Source organism: Euphorbia lathyris, chromosome 4, assembly GCF_963576675.1.
Source record: "Euphorbia lathyris chromosome 4, ddEupLath1.1, whole genome shotgun sequence".
Lineage (NCBI taxonomy): Eukaryota > Viridiplantae > Streptophyta > Magnoliopsida > Malpighiales > Euphorbiaceae > Euphorbia > Euphorbia lathyris.
The window spans coordinates 72,215,585-72,235,237 of record NC_088913.1 but is presented as its reverse complement, the minus strand read 5'-3'; the positions used below and the strand labels follow the sequence as shown (position 1 = coordinate 72,235,237).

Below are 19,653 nucleotides of genomic sequence, written 5' to 3'. Positions count from 1 at the left end.
CCAATTAATTAGAGGTTCCGTCATTTATTTCATCATCATAATCGATACAAAGTTTAAGTTGTTTTCTTTGCTTAATGCAAATGAATAAATTCATTCGTTTTTCTAATAAGTTCTAAATGTTCCTGTTTTGTAAAATTCATCCTTAAAATCAGATGATCTTTCTAACAATCGATTTATTCTAAATATAAAATCTTATTCCAGCATTTTCAAATACTCAAAGTTCACAAATTCAATTAAACAAATTTCCTAAATTCAATTAAACCAATTTTCACTTTTCATTTACATTCAATAATAAATCCAACTAGTTCGAAATTAATAATTCAAAAATAAGTTTTTCATTAAAAAACGTATCTCTGTGGGATCGATATTTTTATTACTACAAGCGAAACCGTGCACTTGCGGAAATCGCTCAACAAGTTTTTGGCGGCGTTGCCGGGGATACGCCAAAATTTTTGACGAATTTTTATTTTTTATTTTTTGTATTTTATTTTCGAATATAGGTTTATACATTATTTTTATACAATTTTTATATTTTATTTATTTTTCAGTTTATATAACACATTTTGTTTTCAATTTTGTTTTGAAGGTAGTTTGGCTCGTGTAACAATTTCAAGTTCATGCGCAGTTCGCGAAATTCGGGCACGCCACCAGATCCTTTTGATCCAGAAATTGAAAGAACACTTAAGAAAAACAAGAAAAACAACAAAAACAAAGACAAAACACCCTTAAAAACCAAAGTAGTCCAGCCAGAAATCATGGCCGATCCACCGACACTTATGGATTATGCTAGGCCAGGAATGGCCGGTGTAACTAATAGTGTAGTTAGACCCCGTATAAACGCAAATCAATTTGAAATTAAGCCTGCTTTGCTTAATATGTTGCAAAACAACGTAACGTTTTACGGATTGCCTAACGAAAACCCTAATGCACATTTGACAAATTTCTTAGAAATTTGTGACACTTTTAAAATTACTGATGTAACAGCCGAAGCAATCAAACTTCGCCTCTTTCCTTTCACTTTGAAGGATAAGGCAAAAATTTGGTTAACTTCTATGCCTGCTGCAACATTTGAAACTTGGGACCAATTAGCCCAAGCATTTTTACAAAAATATTTTCCCTTAGCAAAAACCGCAAGAGTCATCAAAGAGTTGACATCTTTTACACAAAATGATAATGAAACTCTTTATGAAGCTTGGGAACGTTTTAAAGAACTTCAACGTTTATGCCCACACCACCAACTGCCAGATGCACTTTTAATGCAGACATTCTATAATGGATTAAATCCTACGACTAGAGGTTCATTAGATGATATGTCTGGAGGGTTATTTATGAAGAAGACGTCCGCCCAAGCAAGAGAACTTTTGGAGGAAATGGCAATCAACAGCAGTATGTGGCCCGCAGAGCGTGGACATATACCAACGGCGAAACCATCATCCTCATGTACATCATCGGTTAAAGGTATAATGAATCTTGATCCTGTAGCAATGTTACAAGCCCAATTTTCTGCCTTATCGCACAAAATTGATAAATTTATGGCACCATGCGATCCTGATGATTCGATCCAGAGAGACATTGACTACGAAGGTATGAATGAGATAGAACAGGTAAATTTTGTCCAAGGACAAAACCAAACTACTAATCCTTATTCTAATACTTATAATCCTGGATGGAGAAATCATCCTAACTTTAACTGGAAAGATGGTAATAATAATAATAATGCAAATGCTAATCAATATCGTATAAATAATTATCAAAATCAAACAAGAGATACGATTAGCACTTTATCTTCAAAAATCGACAAATTTATAGATGTTATGAATGGAAAGGTAAGTAATCAAGACGATGGTTTTAAACGGATCGAAAATAAATTCGATCAGCTTATCAAAAACCAATCATCTAGCATCCATAATTTGGAGGTTCAAATTGGACAACTTGCTAAATCAATTCCATCCCGCAAAGAGGGAAGTCTTCCCAGCCAAACGGAAGAAAATCCGAAAGAGCATGTTAAGGCTATCACTCTTCGTTCGGGGAAAAACTACTTAGGTCCGAAAATGCCCGGAAATTCAACTTTACCTGGAAATGATTTACCAAAATCCAAAGAAGATACGTTAAAACAAAAAGATACGCCAATTGACTCTAATCCAAAACCTTTTGTACCAAAGCCACCTTTTCCACACAGGGTCTGAAATAAGGACCATGATAAACAACTTTTATCATTTTTAGACAAACTTAAAAATTTGCATATAAATTTAACATTCATGGATGCAATTACGCAAATTCCTAATTATGGAAAATTCTTGAAAGATTTAATTTCAAAAAAGATTAGTTGGGAAGGAATTTCATCCATTTCACTTTCTGAAGATTGTAGTTCGATAGTATCAAGCAAATTACCTACTAAACTCAAAGATCCCGGATGCTTTACCATTCCGTGTACTTTGGGAAATATGGAATTCCCAAGTTGTCTTTGTGATTTAGGAGCTAGTATAAACTTGATGCCATTGTCTATTTTTGAGAAATTAGGTTTAGAAGAAGACATCAAGCGTACCAATATGGTTTTGCAATTAGCGGATCAATCCACTAAAAGACCATATGGTATAATTAAAGACGTTTTGGTAAAAGTTGACAAATTTATTTTTCCTACTGATTTTGTTATCTTAGATTTTGCTTATGATGCTAATTATTCGCTAATCTTTGGTAGACCATTCATGAACACGGGACGTGCTCTAGTTGATGTGTCGGAAGGAAAAGTAGTTTTACGAATAGGTGACGATAAGATCGAGTTCGATATGAATCAAGCGATGAAATATGCTATGGAGGATTTCGCTTGTATGAAGCTTGATTTAATTGAAGAATGTGTTAATGACATTGTTCAAAGAGAAGAAATAATAGAACCTATAATGGGTGAAGAATTAGAAGATAAGGACCCAGAGCCTTTGATTCGAGAAGATGGACCAGTTCCGCCTTCAGTAATAGTTCCACCTAAATTAGAACTTAAAGAATTACCAAACCATTTGAGGCACAACAAAGAATATTGGGCTATTAAGGAACTTAACTTCGATTTACAACAAGCAGGTAAGCTTAAGTCCAGATGGGCCGGACCATATTTAGTCGTCAAAACATTCGACTATGGTTCTTTAGAACTTGAGGAAACTAACGGCAATCGTTTTAAAGTTAATGGTAATCGATGTAAAATCTATTACGAAAATATCTCCGAAATAGGAACTAATTTCGTAACAAGATTTCCTGACATATAAATCATTTTATTTTTCTAATAGTTAGTTTTTATTTATTTTTATTTCTATTTTATTTATTTTTTTATTTATTTTGTTTTAGATTATATCATTTTATTAGAATTTCAGATATAGAAAAATATATTCGAGTCATGATTTAAATTAATTTTTTAGAATTTCATGAGAATTAGAAGAAATTCAGTGATTCTCAGTTGAGAATTTGAAATTCTCAGTTGAGAATTCACATATATAGAATTCTTAAGGAGATAAGAAATTTCTGAACTTATAGAGAATTTAAAATTCTCAGTTGAGAATTTGGGTATAACTAGCAGCCAGGAAAATTTCTGGACTTGTAGAGGATTTCAGATTCTCAGTTGAGAATTCTGATTAAAAATTGAAAGGAAAATTTCTGAACTTACCGAGGATGAGTATTCTCGGTAGAGGATCAGGAATTTGGAGTTTTGACAACTGATTTCCACAGGGAAATCAGCGTGTCGCGACCGCGGGTCAGAATCCTCGGTCGCGACACGGGGAAATTATGCCCAAATTAACCCTTTTTCCAGCAGATGCAACTCTTCAGAAACAAAAAATTGAGTTTTTTCATTTTTAAGAGGTTTGTTTCATGCCTTTTCATTTCAAAAACAACACCTCTTTTTATCCTAGGATTTTATAAATAGGTTCTAGAGGTTCAGTTTTCTGTCACTTTCTTTTCATCTCTATCAGAACTATCTCTGATTTTCTTTACCATTCACAAATCCAGACACTAAGTTCAAAACTTTTTTTCTTTCCAAACATCATGGCTTCCTCAAGCACTTCATCTAAGAAAGTTATTGCTTCACGCAATAAACGTGTTGATATATCAGAGCGTTATGGATGTCGCTTTCCTATCTTCAATCATGAAGAGGGAAGGCGCTTCTTGAGGCTCCGATACACATTCTTTGTCGGAATGCTATACATGGATGACTTTCTTAACGATCAGTTGGGAATTAAAGATGATATGAGTCGCTACATGGAGCGATTAGGATGGACCAGATTTGTTGATATGAAGTTTCCTATAATTGGAGACTGGATATTAGAGTTCTTCTGTACAGTGCGTTTTGTTAACAAACGTCGGGTGCATCTCAGTTTTCGTCGGGATGGCAAAACTTTCACTTTTGGATATCCTGAATTGCATGCTTGGTTTGGTTTTCCCTTGAAGGATACTACCAAACGTCATCATGGAAGAGATATGACGTCCACTGATATTTGGCGAATGCTCACAGGCATCTGGCCTTTCCACCCAAAACTTGCCTATAATAAGTCTTTCTATTCCAACTCTATACTATATTTGCATAAGTTTCTGAGTCACAGCCTGTTCGGTCGCACGTTCAGTAGTGTCGTCCAAGAATCTGATCTTTATGTCCTTGGCGATATATTTCAAGGCAACGTGGTTGATTCTTCAAAAATTCTGATGGAGGGTCTTGTTGCCGCATCTAGATCCAAGGCTAAGAAGGTTGGGTTCGGGAATATTATATGTGGAATAATACTAGGGACCAAGGGCAGTATTTCTGTTCCTTGGAGTGATGCTGAATCTTTCCTGATGCTAGACTATGAATTTTTAGAATTTGAAGGTCTAGTGAAGCGAGTTTTTCGATCAGGACCAAATTTTCTTTCTGCACCAGAACGTCAAGCCTTCGTGCAGTTGAAAATGGATCGATATAGGGCTAAGAAAATCCTGATTGAAGGGGACGAATTTTTAGCATAGCTTGTGTTTTGTTTGTTTGTAAATATATGTTAATAAATAAAAATTTCTCTTTTGCATTATACTTTGTTTTTGATTATATGGTTACATTTTAATTTCATAAATCTATACCAATGAATCAATTAAATGCAAACTTAATCCATTCATTAACTAATTAATTGATTAATAATTAAATTTCAAGTTCCTAAAATAAGATTCATTTAACTTAAATTAATAAATGCACATAAATGCTTCAATTAATTTTAGTTACAAACCTTTCATAATCATAATTTTAACATTTATTACTTAATGCATTTTTCATTTTAATTTTCCATTAATAAGGATAAACCTTTGGTTTTCCTTATCATTTAATGTTTTACATTAATGTTTTTAAGTACAGATCACATTTTAAAGGAGTACAGGTTCCAAACTATCAAGAAATTACATGAATTGAAGTTATTATGCAGAATTGGGTGACCACCGTGTGATCCGCGGCCGAGAATTAATAGATTCTCGGTAACTTCAGCAAATTTACTCCAAATTCAGACAAAAATTTTTGCTGCCCAACGCGATTCGCGGTCGCGAATTCTGGATTCTCGGTAACTTCAGAAAATTCTTCAAAAATTTCAGAGACAAAATTGGGTTAAAAACGTGATCCGCGACCGCGGATACACATCCACGACCGCGACACGCGTATTTAAGGCACTCCAAGTCCGATTTTGGCCTATATTTTCCACCTCTTCCTATTTCAACCTATACCTATTCCTTTTCCTATTCTCCCTCTACCTAATTACTCTTCCTATTTCAACTCTACCTATTCCAATTCCTATTCCTACTCTAACTATTTAACTTCCTACTCAAACCCTATATATACCTATTACTTACACAAACCTTACATCACCTCCAATTTTAACCAATCCCCTACTCTTACCTTTTCCCAATACCTTACTTTTACTCTTCCCAATTTCATCATTACCCTTTTCAATCACCTACACCTTTCAACTTCAAGTCTCCACAACACCTCTACTTCATCTTCAACCTCAAGCTTTTCTCTCTTTTCTTTCATACTAAACCCTAAATACCATAACCATGCCTAGAGCAAAGCGTGTTGGACACAAGCCGGCTGTCACTGAGGCTAATCGCCTAAGGATTAGTTGCGGAGCTTATTTCGACATTCATTCTGAAGAAGAAGTTGGACGTTTCAAGCACTTTTCAAACGCCAATCGTAAGTTCGTGGATATGCAGTTTCTTGACTTTGATTCGGTAAGGAAGTTGAACTTCACTACACAAATTACTGCTTTTATTGAAACTTTGGGATGGGAAACTTTTGCTTCTATGCGTTTTCCACAAATTCAAGAGTATGTGGTTGAATTTTTAGTTACTTTGACGATGAACAAAAAGAGGACTGAAATTTCTTTTCGGAATAATGGTGTCACCTATACCGTTGATTATGAGGCTATGGGTAACATGTTTGGTTTCCCTACTAGTGATTTTTATGATAAGCCTCGGGATTTTGATAATAACTCTTTTTGGCAAACTCTGTCTGACCAAACTTCTTTTGACTCCAAAAACACTTCGAGCAAGTTGATTAAGGACAATTGTGTGTTCTTCTTTCACAAGTATTTGAGTTTTTCACTTTTTGGTCGTGTTGAGAGTTCAAAGATTCAAGTCCGGGATTTGTTTGTTTGGGATTGTTTGTTCAAGGGTTTACGGGTTGATAGCATTGGAATGATTTTTGACAATTTGTATCGTGCTTCGAGGGCTCACACCACTCAAGTCCCTCTCGGTAATTTAATCACCGCTATTGTTTTGGGGGGCACGGGATGAATTGGCTACTTTTGATATGTCCACCTACCATGGATATGTTCCGGTTCTGGACATTGCGGCACTTGAGCGGGCTCATTTATTGGTTTCTGCGGCTCCTCCTGTTTTTATTTCGTATGCTACCCGTATTGCACATCTTCGTGGTACTATGGGTGGAGGTGCTTCTAGTTCTCATAATGTAGGTACCGACAAAGAAGGAGCGGAGGACGGTGGAGAAGCTGCACCACAAGCCCAAGCAACACAAGATAATGATCCGGTGGATTTAAGGCGGATTTTGAACCAAATCAATGCAAATAATCGACAAATGAATTTGAGAATTGATGATTTGGTGGAGAACAACATGGTGATGAATGACAACCTCAATACTTTGAGGCGTGCGCATCGTTCAACTCGGCATCGGATGCTTTCATTTTTCCGACGCCGAAATGTGGAAACTTCACCAACACCTCCGGATTCCCCGCCACATGCTTAGGTTTTATCTTTTATTTTTATCTTATCTTATTTCAATTTCAGTTTCGTACATTTTTAGTTTCTTATGTTTCGTACAATTTAAGTTTTAATTAATTTTCTGATGAATATTTTTTCTATATCTTTCGTTTATTTCCGTTTGTTTTATTTTTAATGTTTTATCTTCATTTTTGCACCAATGAGGACATGGTCCAATTTAAGTATGGGAGGAGATATTTACATATATCATTTTATGCAAACGAATGAATGAATGAATGTATGCAAACGAATGAATGAATGAATGTATGCAAATGAATGAATGAATGTATGCATCACTTGTTTTTCAAAATATAAAAGCAACATATATATTGCAACACTTTTAAATATATTGCAACAAATGAAAAAAATTAACATTTTTTTATGAAATATCATTTTTACATTTATAAATTAATCATAAGTTAAAATTTTTATGATTATTTTTAGGTTATCATTATCGATAGAAATAAATATTTCTATACGGGAAATATTTTTCAAAATATTTTTCACAAATCTTCGACACGATTTTAAGTAAAATTATCTCGAGTGAATGTATTCAAGTAAAAAACAATTTCTTTATTTTTCAATCTCTATTTCATATCATGAAATTCATGATACAATAAATCTTATTTTAAATTTTTATTAGGTTTATAGGCATTAAATTGAACTAAAAATTTTTTTTTAGCTCGGTTTTGATTTTGTCTTACATTAACACCAATTGAAGTTTTTAAGGAAACTATAGCCATAATACATGTTGAATTTTCAGTCAATATAGGATGAATGTGCTAATTTTCTTTTTCCCAATTCATATTAATTAATCAATAAATCGTATTCTTAACTTTTGGCCACGATTGAGACCAACCTTATCACAGTCGAGGTATGAAAGTGAAGAAATTAATAAATAAAGCGTACTTTTGGCCACAGTTGCGACCACCCTTATCACAATCGAGGTATGGAAGGAACGTTTAAATAAAAAAAAATTAAGCGTGTTTAAAGTTTAAAGTAACGATTGCGTCCACCCATGGCATGGTCGGTACCTCTTAAGCAAACACAAAACAATTGCATATAAAGTTACGATCGAGACCATCCTTATCACGGGCGTAACTAAGCAAATAAGTTAAACTTAATACTCATATATAATAATTCAAGTTTGGGAAAGGAAAATTGGTGCTTTGAAATGCCTTGAGATGAAAGACTTAATAACATGCGTGCTTACATCGTCCCGAATACTTCAATTTAAAAATTGAAATACAAGACGAATGATATATCGTATTTTTACTAAGTTAGTTTGATATTTTGCGTATAAATTTGCCATGCGAAGTTAGTCTTTTCGGCTTAACTAATTTAAAAGGTAAAAACAAAGATATATGTTTTATTTTTATAAAGAGATTAGTTAAGGAATAAATTCAGTGAAATTTTGCTCGGGACTAGCAAAAGATTAAGTGTGGAGATTTGTTAAGCCCAAAATATACCTAAAATATCATTAATATTTATATCATTTTTATTACAAATTCGTGTTGTTTATATCTGTTTAGATTACTTTTACTTTCGAATATCTTTCTTTCTTGCAAGGTACTTGAATGTTCGGTAAAATCCAAATAGGAACGAAAAAGGATCTAAAACAGAAGAAAAACCCTACAAAAGGAGTCAAAGACGACGTAAATCGAAAGCGCCAAGTCGAGGACACGAACGAAAGCAAGAAGTAAGAAAACTTGCCGGGCCGCGACAATGGATCCCAGACCCGCGGCCGCGACACGCGTGGTATAACCTTTTCTCCCCTTCGTCCGTCGCTCAGCTCAGTGCTACATCATTCGCGGCCGCGGATTACTATCCTCGGTAAGTGCAGAAAATTCACCAAGAGCATTTTACACATGCTGAAAATCCAAGAAACGCGTTCGTTCAAGTGGATAAAGACGTCCTTTCACAACGGACACGACTCTTAACCAACGGATACATCACTTCAAACACAACCCTTCAACATCTATAAATAAAGAGTTGATGTTGAGAAAAAATGTAATGAAATGCTATAATATAGATATAGAAATCAGAGCGTAGAACTTATGTCGAAGTTCTAAGTAAAAACATTTCGAGAGTTAGAAATTAGATTCTGTACAAAACAAGATGAGGTACACATATTGTTTATAGTTTAATTACAACTCAGTAGCGTTTAGACATTGTTCCAGTTTTAGTTTGCATCATGGTAGTGGCCGACCGAATCCCTATTACGAAGTTACAGCGAGAAGATTGAGTAAAGTGTTCGCCCCCGAGCCTGACAACCTCCTAGGAAACCCAAGGAAGCGGAACCGATCAAGCCCTTCACTTGCACGCCCTCGAAGAACTCGATGCTCCTTGTTCTCTGTAAACTTGTATCAATTTATATTTCATCTAATAAAGTCCGTTCTATTCGACAAATCGTTATGCAGCACTTATGGTAACCAATCCAATATAAGTGAGGCTGGTGTTTTCATTAATATGCACTTGAATTCAAAATCATTACAAGGAAACTTTGTTGAACACTTAGGCAAATTATCATCTCGAAAGAGTTTTAATTTGAGTAAGGGCAACTATCCCGAAAGGGTTTTGTGGCGTTCAAAGCCAATTAATTAGAGGTTCCGTCATTTATTTCATCATCATAATCGATACAAAGTTTAAGTTGTTTTCTTTGCTTAATGCAAATGAATAAATTCATTCGTTTTTCTAATAAGTTCTAAATGTTCCTGTTTTGTAAAATTCATCCTTAAAATCAGATGATCTTTCTAACAATCGATTTATTCTAAATATAAAATCTTATTCCAGCATTTTCAAATACTCAAAGTTCACAAATTCAATTAAACAAATTTCCTAAATTCAATTAAACCAATTTTCACTTTTCATTTACATTCAATAATAAATCCAACTAGTTCAAAATTAATAATTCAAAAATAAGTTTTTCGTTAAAAAACGTATCTCTGTGGGATCGATATTTTTATTACTACAAGCGAAACCGTGCACTTGCAGAAATCGCTCAACAGATGCTTAATTTATAAAATTATTAAATATAAGGACCAAATTAACTATTTTTCATTTGACTTTTAACACCGTTAGTCAATTTTACCCCTCTTTGCTAACGGAATGAAGTTCAAGGCACCGACTTGCAAACTTTTAAACCACAGGGATGCACTTCGAAAATGGGCCAAAACACAAGGTTTATTTTTGTACTTTTCCCTATTAATTTCTATACTACTAAAGAAAACTTCAATTAACTTGAAGGGAATTAGATGAGAGGAGAAATTACAATAGATAGTAGATAGGCAGGACACGCATGTCCTATTTCAAAAATACCAAAAGACTAAATAGAGAGTCCAAATATGTCCATAACTCCAAACATGCACAGACTCAATTAAATAAATTTAATTGGTTGATTACATAAAATATTTATGTAATATTTAGGTTAATCACATTAACTTGTCAAATTAACTTTCATCCAATTTTAATTCTTTTAGTTCTGTATCTTCTATATTTAATATAATTAAAATGTAACAATTACATATTAGATTAATACAACTATACAAACCCTTTTGTTATGCATATCCCGGTTATTTTGTTTTAATTCATTTAACATCTTTGATTTACAAATAAGTAAAACAAACTTTTAAATAAATTCTTTTATTCGATAATCAAAACAGAAAACTATTTATTTCTGAAACTTATATAAATATATATTTAAAACTAATTTTATTTTAAAACAATTTTAAAACAAATACGCCCTCGGACCGGGCCCGAACTCATGGCTGCTGCCGCGAGGCAGCAACCGCGGAACAGCAGCTCGGGTTGTGCCTCGCGGCGCAACCCGAGCTACTGTTCATATTTTTTTATTTAAATATAATATATATATCAGTTTTAAAACAGTTTTAAAACAATTTTTAGAAAGTAAGAAAACCTTTTAAAGATTTTCTGTTTTATCTTTAGAATCAATAAAACTAACTTTTATCAATCTAACTATAAAACTAATATATTTTGTTATAATGATTATCAACCAAAATAATTAGGAACATATGCATAATCGATTTTAATTAACAATTAATTAAAACTTATTTATCTTTAGAATTAATTAATCAAAACAGTTTTGTTAATTAACCTAACAATAAATATTTATTCAATCCGATTGAAAAACCTTTTAATTTTCATATATGAAATAACGGATTTAACGTAGGCTCTGATACCACTGAAGAAAAATAGGCAAACGTTTGGCAGCGGAAATATAAATTTTTTAACCTATTTCCTTTAACCAAGATCCGTTAATCGTTATTTCATACAAGGAGGGATAGAAGGAAATACCTTTCGATGATCTATCTACTGTTGCAAGCAAAGTACCCTCAACTCTTACTCCGAGTTCACGAGCACAAAACAAAAACACAATTCAAACGAAGTTAGAACTCAACCGTATGATAGCAATCAAAATAGATTTCCTCTAATTAATCAACACAAGATCAAAGAGTAAAGGAAAGAGATGAAAATCAATTGATCGGAAGCAAGCAGTGAAAGATGGTCCACTACAATAGGGGTCGAAATTCACTCTCTCCGGGATAGCTAGGGCTTTTTGGCCAAAATTTACAATAAGGGGGGGGGGGGGGGGGTATATATAGCCTATTCCATCTAAACCCTAGTCAGATAGAATTAGGTTACTGAATAAGAATTTAATTCGGAATAAACTCTTATTATTATTATCTATAATTATATTTAAATATAAAGATAATAATAACTTATTGATAGGATAATAATAGAAGCAATTTAATCTCATTAAACCTCCTAACTTATTTATCCTATAATTAATTTAATTCACAATCATAATCTAATTATAATTATTTAAAAATAAATTAATTCCTTTATGTATTTAATACATAAATCGCCCCCCCTATGCTACTGGGCCTTAGTGGACTCAGTTGGGCTTCCGTCAATTAATTAACATCTGTTTCTCTTTCGGGTTCCAAGTCTTATGTGTGACCCATTAGGTTCTTATTGCTTCTAGCCGTATACAACTATTAAATTAATTTCTCAGAATTATATTTAATCTTTGTATAACGGAATGAGTATGCGAACTGTGATTGGAAGATCCGAAACATTCCCCCAGAGCTATAAGAAGACAGGTTGATTCCGTCGTTGACCTTTCCGTATTAGTTACAGTATAATTCGATCCTTGATCAACTACATCCTTGAACAGAATCTTATGACTATGGATAATGTCAAGTCATATATAGCGAGACGTTCGTTTTACTTGTACAAGCCGAGTTAACTCCAATTAGATAGGTTAAGTGAAATCTGCATTTCAAGTCTTAAGCTATCACCTTGCAAGGATTTAGAGTTAAGTCTTCCACAAGCGATCCTTGGACGTATCTCCCATTTATCAGGAGTGACAAATGCTCAATCCAATGTATAACTATCCTGTAATTACTTCATGTGATACCCAACGTCTGCCGTACACCCCCCAGAGTCATCCCTGTTATGGATCGTGTTACAACAGGATCAAAGCACCACATTCCATACTCCAGAATCAATAATTAACATTCCTTTGAGTCTTAGGATTACTTATACCTATTAATACCAATGAGATGAACAAGTGACAAGGATAAATCTACCCATCCTGTTATCTCAAGTTGGGTCCCCAATCCTAATGAACCCATTTCATTGGATCCATGTAACTGTCCAGATATCTGCATATCTGAAGCTTGTGAGATCAGCTCTCTGTCTCGACAGAAAACATTGTTACATGCAAGTCTCAACAGTGTTATGTCAATCCATATTCAAAACATATCACTTGACTTGGGGTGGCTTTAAGTTTATTAGTTTATTATAATGTTTCGTCTCACTTCATGCTTGAATGAACACTTTATAATCACTTTAAATAAACTTAGGGATTTCCTTTTATTAGACTTATTTAGTTCTTTAAAAGAGGTTGCCTTTATTGTCACATCCGTGTCTAAAATTTTTAATATTTATTTTTTTAAAATATATGACGTTAATTAATTACGAAATTAAATATACTATCGGGTTTAATTTAATTTTTAGGTTCATTTAGAAGTTTTGGGTATTGTATAAATGTCTATAATTAAGGAGGATATTTTTAATAATTTATTCACTATTAGTATACGGATTATTGTATTACATATAAAGCTCTTCAAATTGATTTTTTTAAATTTATAATTTTATCTATATATATATAAATAGATGTAATATGTGTTGTCAAGGTGTCATTATGAAATTAAAGGTGGCCTTATTTTCTTCAACGTGTCATGAGTGGAGAGTTCCAAATTTTAATTATTTATACACATATATAAGTGTGAGTGGGATTAGATGGTTAAGTATGTGTTGTGAAAAGTGGTAAAATCATGGCATTACTTTGTCAAAAACACATTTGTCTAATTGAATATAACCATGACACATGGTAATTTCTCCTAAAATATCATGAAATAAACCTTTATAACTAGGGATGTATAATATACATAAAGAGAGAGGAGGGAGAATTGGAGGAAGATGGAGTTTCTATCACAGTGGTCTCCTTCCGACTCTGGGTAATTTCAGGTTATTCGTATTAAACGTGAGTTATTCCGTTTGATAAAATTATTCCGTTTGCTAGAATTCGTTTTATATTTTGAGCTATTCCTTAAATAGAAATCATAGTAGACTTAAGTGATTCGTTTAGTAAAAATGATTCGTTTGGCAAGAAGAGTCGTATTAGAGTTGAGTCAAATTCGGTGTGGTAAAAGGATCCGATTAGTAAAAGATAGTCATGTTAGGCGTTTTATAGTTTGATTCGTATGAATCGGACGTTTAAATTGGATTCTTTTGTAAAAAGGTCCATTAGACCTTGAGTCGAATTAGTTCGGTAAAAAGAGTTCTTTATCATAGGAGTTCGGTTAATTGTTTGAAAACAAAACTTTCCGTACACGATTATAATTATGCATATAAATTATTTGATAAATGTATAGTGTATATATGAAAGGTTTAAAGGTAAAACAAACCATCTATATTATTCAATTAATAAGCGATAAGGAGAAATACGAATATGTATGTAGAACTACGTGGCTTTGATTCCCGGTTTAAAGATTCATAGATATTCGGGATACGTAGGAAGCTTGATAAAATTATCAAGTACAAGCCAAATAATTAAATAAAATTTTAGGTAGTTCAAATAAATTTGTATCTATTAGAAAATACGTTTGATTTTTAGACTGTAGAAGTTCGTTATCCTGTTTTCCGTTCATACCCGATGCCGATTTGGGTCGGGTGTGACATTTATACAGTTATGAAACCATATCTTATTAAAACAAATGACATAAAGAACAATTCATTTACATTAGGTTTATATCCTGGAACAATTGTCTATAGGACACTAAACCCCAACAGTCTGTGTCCACCATAGGAATTGCAGGGATAGGGGCGCAAGGCGCTGATGCTAACGAAAAGGGGTAAACCGACTCATTAAACACAACATGACGGGATATGATGATTTTATTTGTGGAAGGATTAAAGCATTTATAACCTCTGTGATTCAACGGATAGCCGAGAAACACACACGGGGAGGATCGAGCTTCGAGTTTATGACGAGATGTAGACAAAATGAGGGGAAAACAAAGACACCCGAACACACGTAGATGAGAGTAGGTGGGATCTTTTTGATATAGAATTTTGGTGGGAGAATTATAACCTAAGACTTTGTGAGGGTAAATGTTTAGGAGATATGTTGCAAGTTCAAGGGCATGATGCCAAAAATGAAATGGAATTGATGCATGGTTCATAACAGTGTGGATGACATTGTTAATAGTTCGGATTGTGCGTTCGGATTTACTGTTTTGAGGTGATGTGTATGGGCAGGAAAAACAAAATTGCATCCCGTGATTATTGCAAAATTGATGAAAGGATTGATTGTTAAATTCACCTCCATTGTCACACTGGAAAACTTTAATTTTTCGCTCAAATTGAGTTTGGACATATGAACGGAAGGTAAGGAAAACAAAAAAGACTTGTAATTTATTAGCTAATGGAAACGTCCACAAAAAAAATTGTATAGCTGTCAAGGAACAACACATAGTAACGATGACCACTAGAACTTAAAGTAGGAGAAGTTCAGATATCACTATAAATTAAATCAAATCAAAGGGCATACATGCAACATTGTACAAGGATTGAAACGGAAATTTGACTTTTTTTCCATTAATACACGAAGAACAAACATAAATATCCTTAATCCTATTACAAGAAATTAAATTTTTATTCTGCAGGACACTCAAGATAGGAGGCCCTGGATGACCTAAACGACTATGCCAGACATCGGAAGACAATGCAGTAAAAGCAGAGTGAGAGGATGAGGACATGGGAGGACTAGATGTGACTGGATAGAGGTCCACTATACTGTTACATCTCATGATAGGTGTTCCCGTCTGTATATCCTTCACACAAAAACCCAAAGGATCAAATTCCACGTAAACATGGTTATCTTTAGTAAATTTACGGACGGAAATAAGATTTTTGATGAGTTGTGGAGCATGCAAGACATCATTTAATTTTAAGGGATAGTGTTTGGTAGCTAAATGTGTATTGCCAGATCCACAAATTGGGACACAATTACCATTACCAACTATAATATTACTATTGAAGCTCGAATTAAAATAACACGTAAGTGTACCTTTTTGAGCTGTCATGTAAGATGTTGCTCCTGTGTCCATATGCCATTGATCAGGAGGTGGTGTGATTGACATGGTGTGCATGGCTTCTGCAATGTTGGTTGGCGCATATGATGGGGAGACCATATTAACATGTGCCTACTGTGTGTTTGGGCGCGGACCAAGGATGCCAGATTGAGAGGCCGGCCGGCCGGCCTGATGAGTACTGGGGCTGCCAATTGTTCATCGGGAAGGGGCAGAGTGGAGTAGCCCAAGGCTGTTGAGGGACCCATGGGTATTGAGGAGCCCAGGGCATGTAAGCAGCAGGACGGTAGCCCGAGTGAGCGGAAGACTGTGTGTGATAACGGCCTCCGCGGCCACGACTGGATAGACCGTACCTGTCGCCGTGATAATAGGGCTATTGACGCTGGTGTGTCGAGCGGGCAAGAGGAAAATGCGGCTAATGGGCAGCGAAGTTGGTAGAGGTGGCGGTTAGGGTGACAGTGTCAGACGGCGGAAGGTTCTTGCGGGCACTGGCTGTTTCCTCTAATATGAGCATGGATCGGGCTTTGTGAAAGGGGGGAAGAGGGTCCCCATGGTAAATCTGTGTTCCAATAGTGTCATAGGCATCAGTGAGACCAGATATGAGTTACAGAACTATCTGATCATTAGTAACAGGGCAGTCTGCATTGGATAGTTGGTCAGACAAGGATTTTAGGTTTTGACAGTATGAGGAGATATTAGAAAAATCATCTAGTTTGGTTTTGGAGAATTCTTGTTGAAGAAAAAGGGCACGAGAGTGCTTGTTGTCTGAGAATATGTCCTGTAGATGGGTCCATGCTTTGGATGCGGTGGAATCTGCTTCAATAATGTTGTGAAGCAGATCAATGGAGATGGTACTGTATATCCATTGAAGAACAACAGCATCAATACGGGACCATAGTTCAAGGTTTCTAGTTTTGAGGGAGGTAGCAGGGGTTTCAGATGGGGGGATGATGTGGTCGAGTACTTGGAAAGCTTTGGCATGAAGCTTGAATAAGGCTGCCCAGGTTGGATAATGACCTTTTTCAATGTTCAGTGTAATTTTGATAAATGTTGATATGTTTGAGACTGTAAAGGAGGGATGATTTGTGGTATTGTTTTCATTTGTGGGATTTAGTGTTGGAATTTGTGGTATTATTGGTGTTTGTGTTAGAGGTGCCCGACGTGTCGGTCATAGCGGCAGAAGGGAGAATCGACGGTGGTGAGACGGTGGGTTTAGGGTTTATACCGGCGGCGGAAATTAGGGTTTAGGGGAGAGAGAGAAAGATTTCGGAATTTTGAGGGGGGGGAGTGAGAAGTAGGGTTTAGTCTCTGATACCATGTAACAATTTGAAGTGTTCATTGATTGTTATTGATGTGTAAAATGGTATATATACATAACACAGTTCATGTTTCAGTGAAACACTAATTCTAGAGTCTAGGCTAGAAATATGGAACTGTCTAACTGTTGTGTAAATACAGTAAATCCTATAAACAGTAAATAATAATAAATATCTCTAATAAAGGGTTGGGCTTGGCTAAACAGGTTCCAGATCAGGATGCTTTAGGCGATTGAACAGATCTGTCCGGATACCAACTTCAACTTTTGATTGTTGTGATTATATATATATATATATATATATATATATATATATATATATATATATATATATAAATATATAAACTAAAATCGGAGGCTCCTTGAAAGTCCCATTTTAACATCTAGGTAGTCTCACCCTAATGCATCTACTACATAAGCATATTATACCAATGATTTTTTGAAACAGATTATTATAATGTATTTTCAAAAATATAAGAACTAAACATTATGCTAGGTAATAATACATGAAATAATAAATTATTTATCTTAAAATAAATAGAAAGAAAGTTTTTTATTTAAAACTGTTTGGCTCTTTTGTGGGAAATTGCGGGCGTGCCAGATAATTATAGTATTATCAAACTATGGAATGAAATTAAGTGCGCTTTCTAACTTCTAAATATCAAACGACTGTAAGAATTAAAGAGACCGAAAATTCCTAAAGATTCGATTATCAAAACGATACCGACCTTACAGAAAATGATTGAACAACAAATAAAAATAAAAATGTACTGGAAGCTTGAATGAACTTGAACTTGAATGAAAATTAAATCTAAGGGAATAACTAAGAATTGTAAAATGCTGAACTCTAAAGGTAATTTGCTAGAGTTTCTGCTTGGGTTTGTTGAGTTGTTGAGTTGGGCAGTTCTCATCGTGATTCCTTCATTTAATAGATGTTGGAGGTAACTTCCTGATTGCTTTCACTTATCCACGTTCTCCACCATATTGAGTAACCTCCACTTTGACTTCCACGATGGATTGATATGTATACTTTCTGATTTTTATGATTTTAACTGGCTCACAAAATACACGTTAGAAATATTAAATGGCCCATGATCCCCTAGTTTACCTCAAGTATCCCATGATGTTCACTTTAGGAAGTTGGTTTCCCACGAGGTACACTATATAAGAAGTTGGTTTCCCACGAGGTACACTTGGTTTCCCACGAGGTACACTATATAGGAAGTTGGTTTCCCATGAGGTACACTTGGTTTCCCACGAGGTACACTATATAGGAACTTGGTTTCCCCTAAGGTACACTTTTTGACATGTTTCCTCCGAGGGAAACTGAGATTCACTCTAGGAAATCCTTCCCCTAAGGTACACTTTTTGAGATGTTTCCTCCGAGGGAAACTGAGATTCACTCTAGGAAATCCTAAGTGAACGATGTACTGGGAAAATATGAAAAGTTTCCCGAAATGAAAGGTTTCCTAAACATGCCTTTGAAGGAAAAGTTTCCTAAAATGTTCTTTTAAGAAAAAAGTTTCCTAAAAAGAAAAGTTTATCCCATGAAAAGAGTAAACCAGGGTATGCATAGGAAAATTTTATTTTTGGTGCAAACAAAAACAGATAAATTAATAAATTAAATGGTTGTTTAATTGTATAATAAGGACATTCTAAAAATACTTTAGAATAAAAATACTGAAAATTAAATATTCTTCACTATGAGTTGTAAATGTAATGGCCTTGTTTGGCAAATAACTGTTACATTAGCTATTAGTTGATTATTTTTTCGTTAGTTGATTTGACTAACGGATTATGTAAACTTGTTTGGTAAAACTTAGTTGATTGCCAATAGTTGTTTGTGTAAATGACAAATAAGGATACGATAAAGCATTTATTTAGGGTTGAAACTTAGTAACTAAAAGTAAAATGTCATGAACAATAAGTTAATTGAAAAACTAGCTTTTTTAAAATTAATTTTTTAAATTTAATAAGCTTTTTCAAATCTCTATCTACTAGACAGGTTTGACTAATCAAAAGCTTAAAGTGACTTAAACCTTTAATTTTGACCTAAAATGCTTCTTACCAAACATGATATATAATATGTCAATAGTCATAGTCAAGGTTAATAAATTTGAATCTATTGACTATTATTTACCGTTGAATATGACTATGGCTAGGCTATATATATATATTCTAAGAGAACCCTTACTCTTACAATCAACGAAACTCTGAAATCTGCCAAGCTATGGAAAATCTACCGGAGGAATTAATCACCGAAATTCTATTACTATTACCGGTGAAATCACTCCTTCGTTTTAAATGTGTTTCCAGATATTTCTATTCGCTCATTAACAGCAAAGCTTTTATCAATTTTCATCTCCAAGCATCTTTCCAGAGGAGAATTAATCGCAA

General features: G+C 34.3%; 1 non-coding gene across 1 annotated transcript; it reads right to left on the bottom strand.

Moving 5' to 3' along the window:
- Nucleotides 1–1,133: 1,133 nt before the first annotated feature.
- Nucleotides 1,134–1,240, bottom strand: LOC136228165 (small nucleolar RNA R71). Its single transcript, XR_010688499.1, has one exon. It is a non-coding gene; the product is annotated as a small nucleolar RNA R71 (small nucleolar RNA).
- Nucleotides 1,241–19,653: the final 18,413 nt, after the last annotated feature.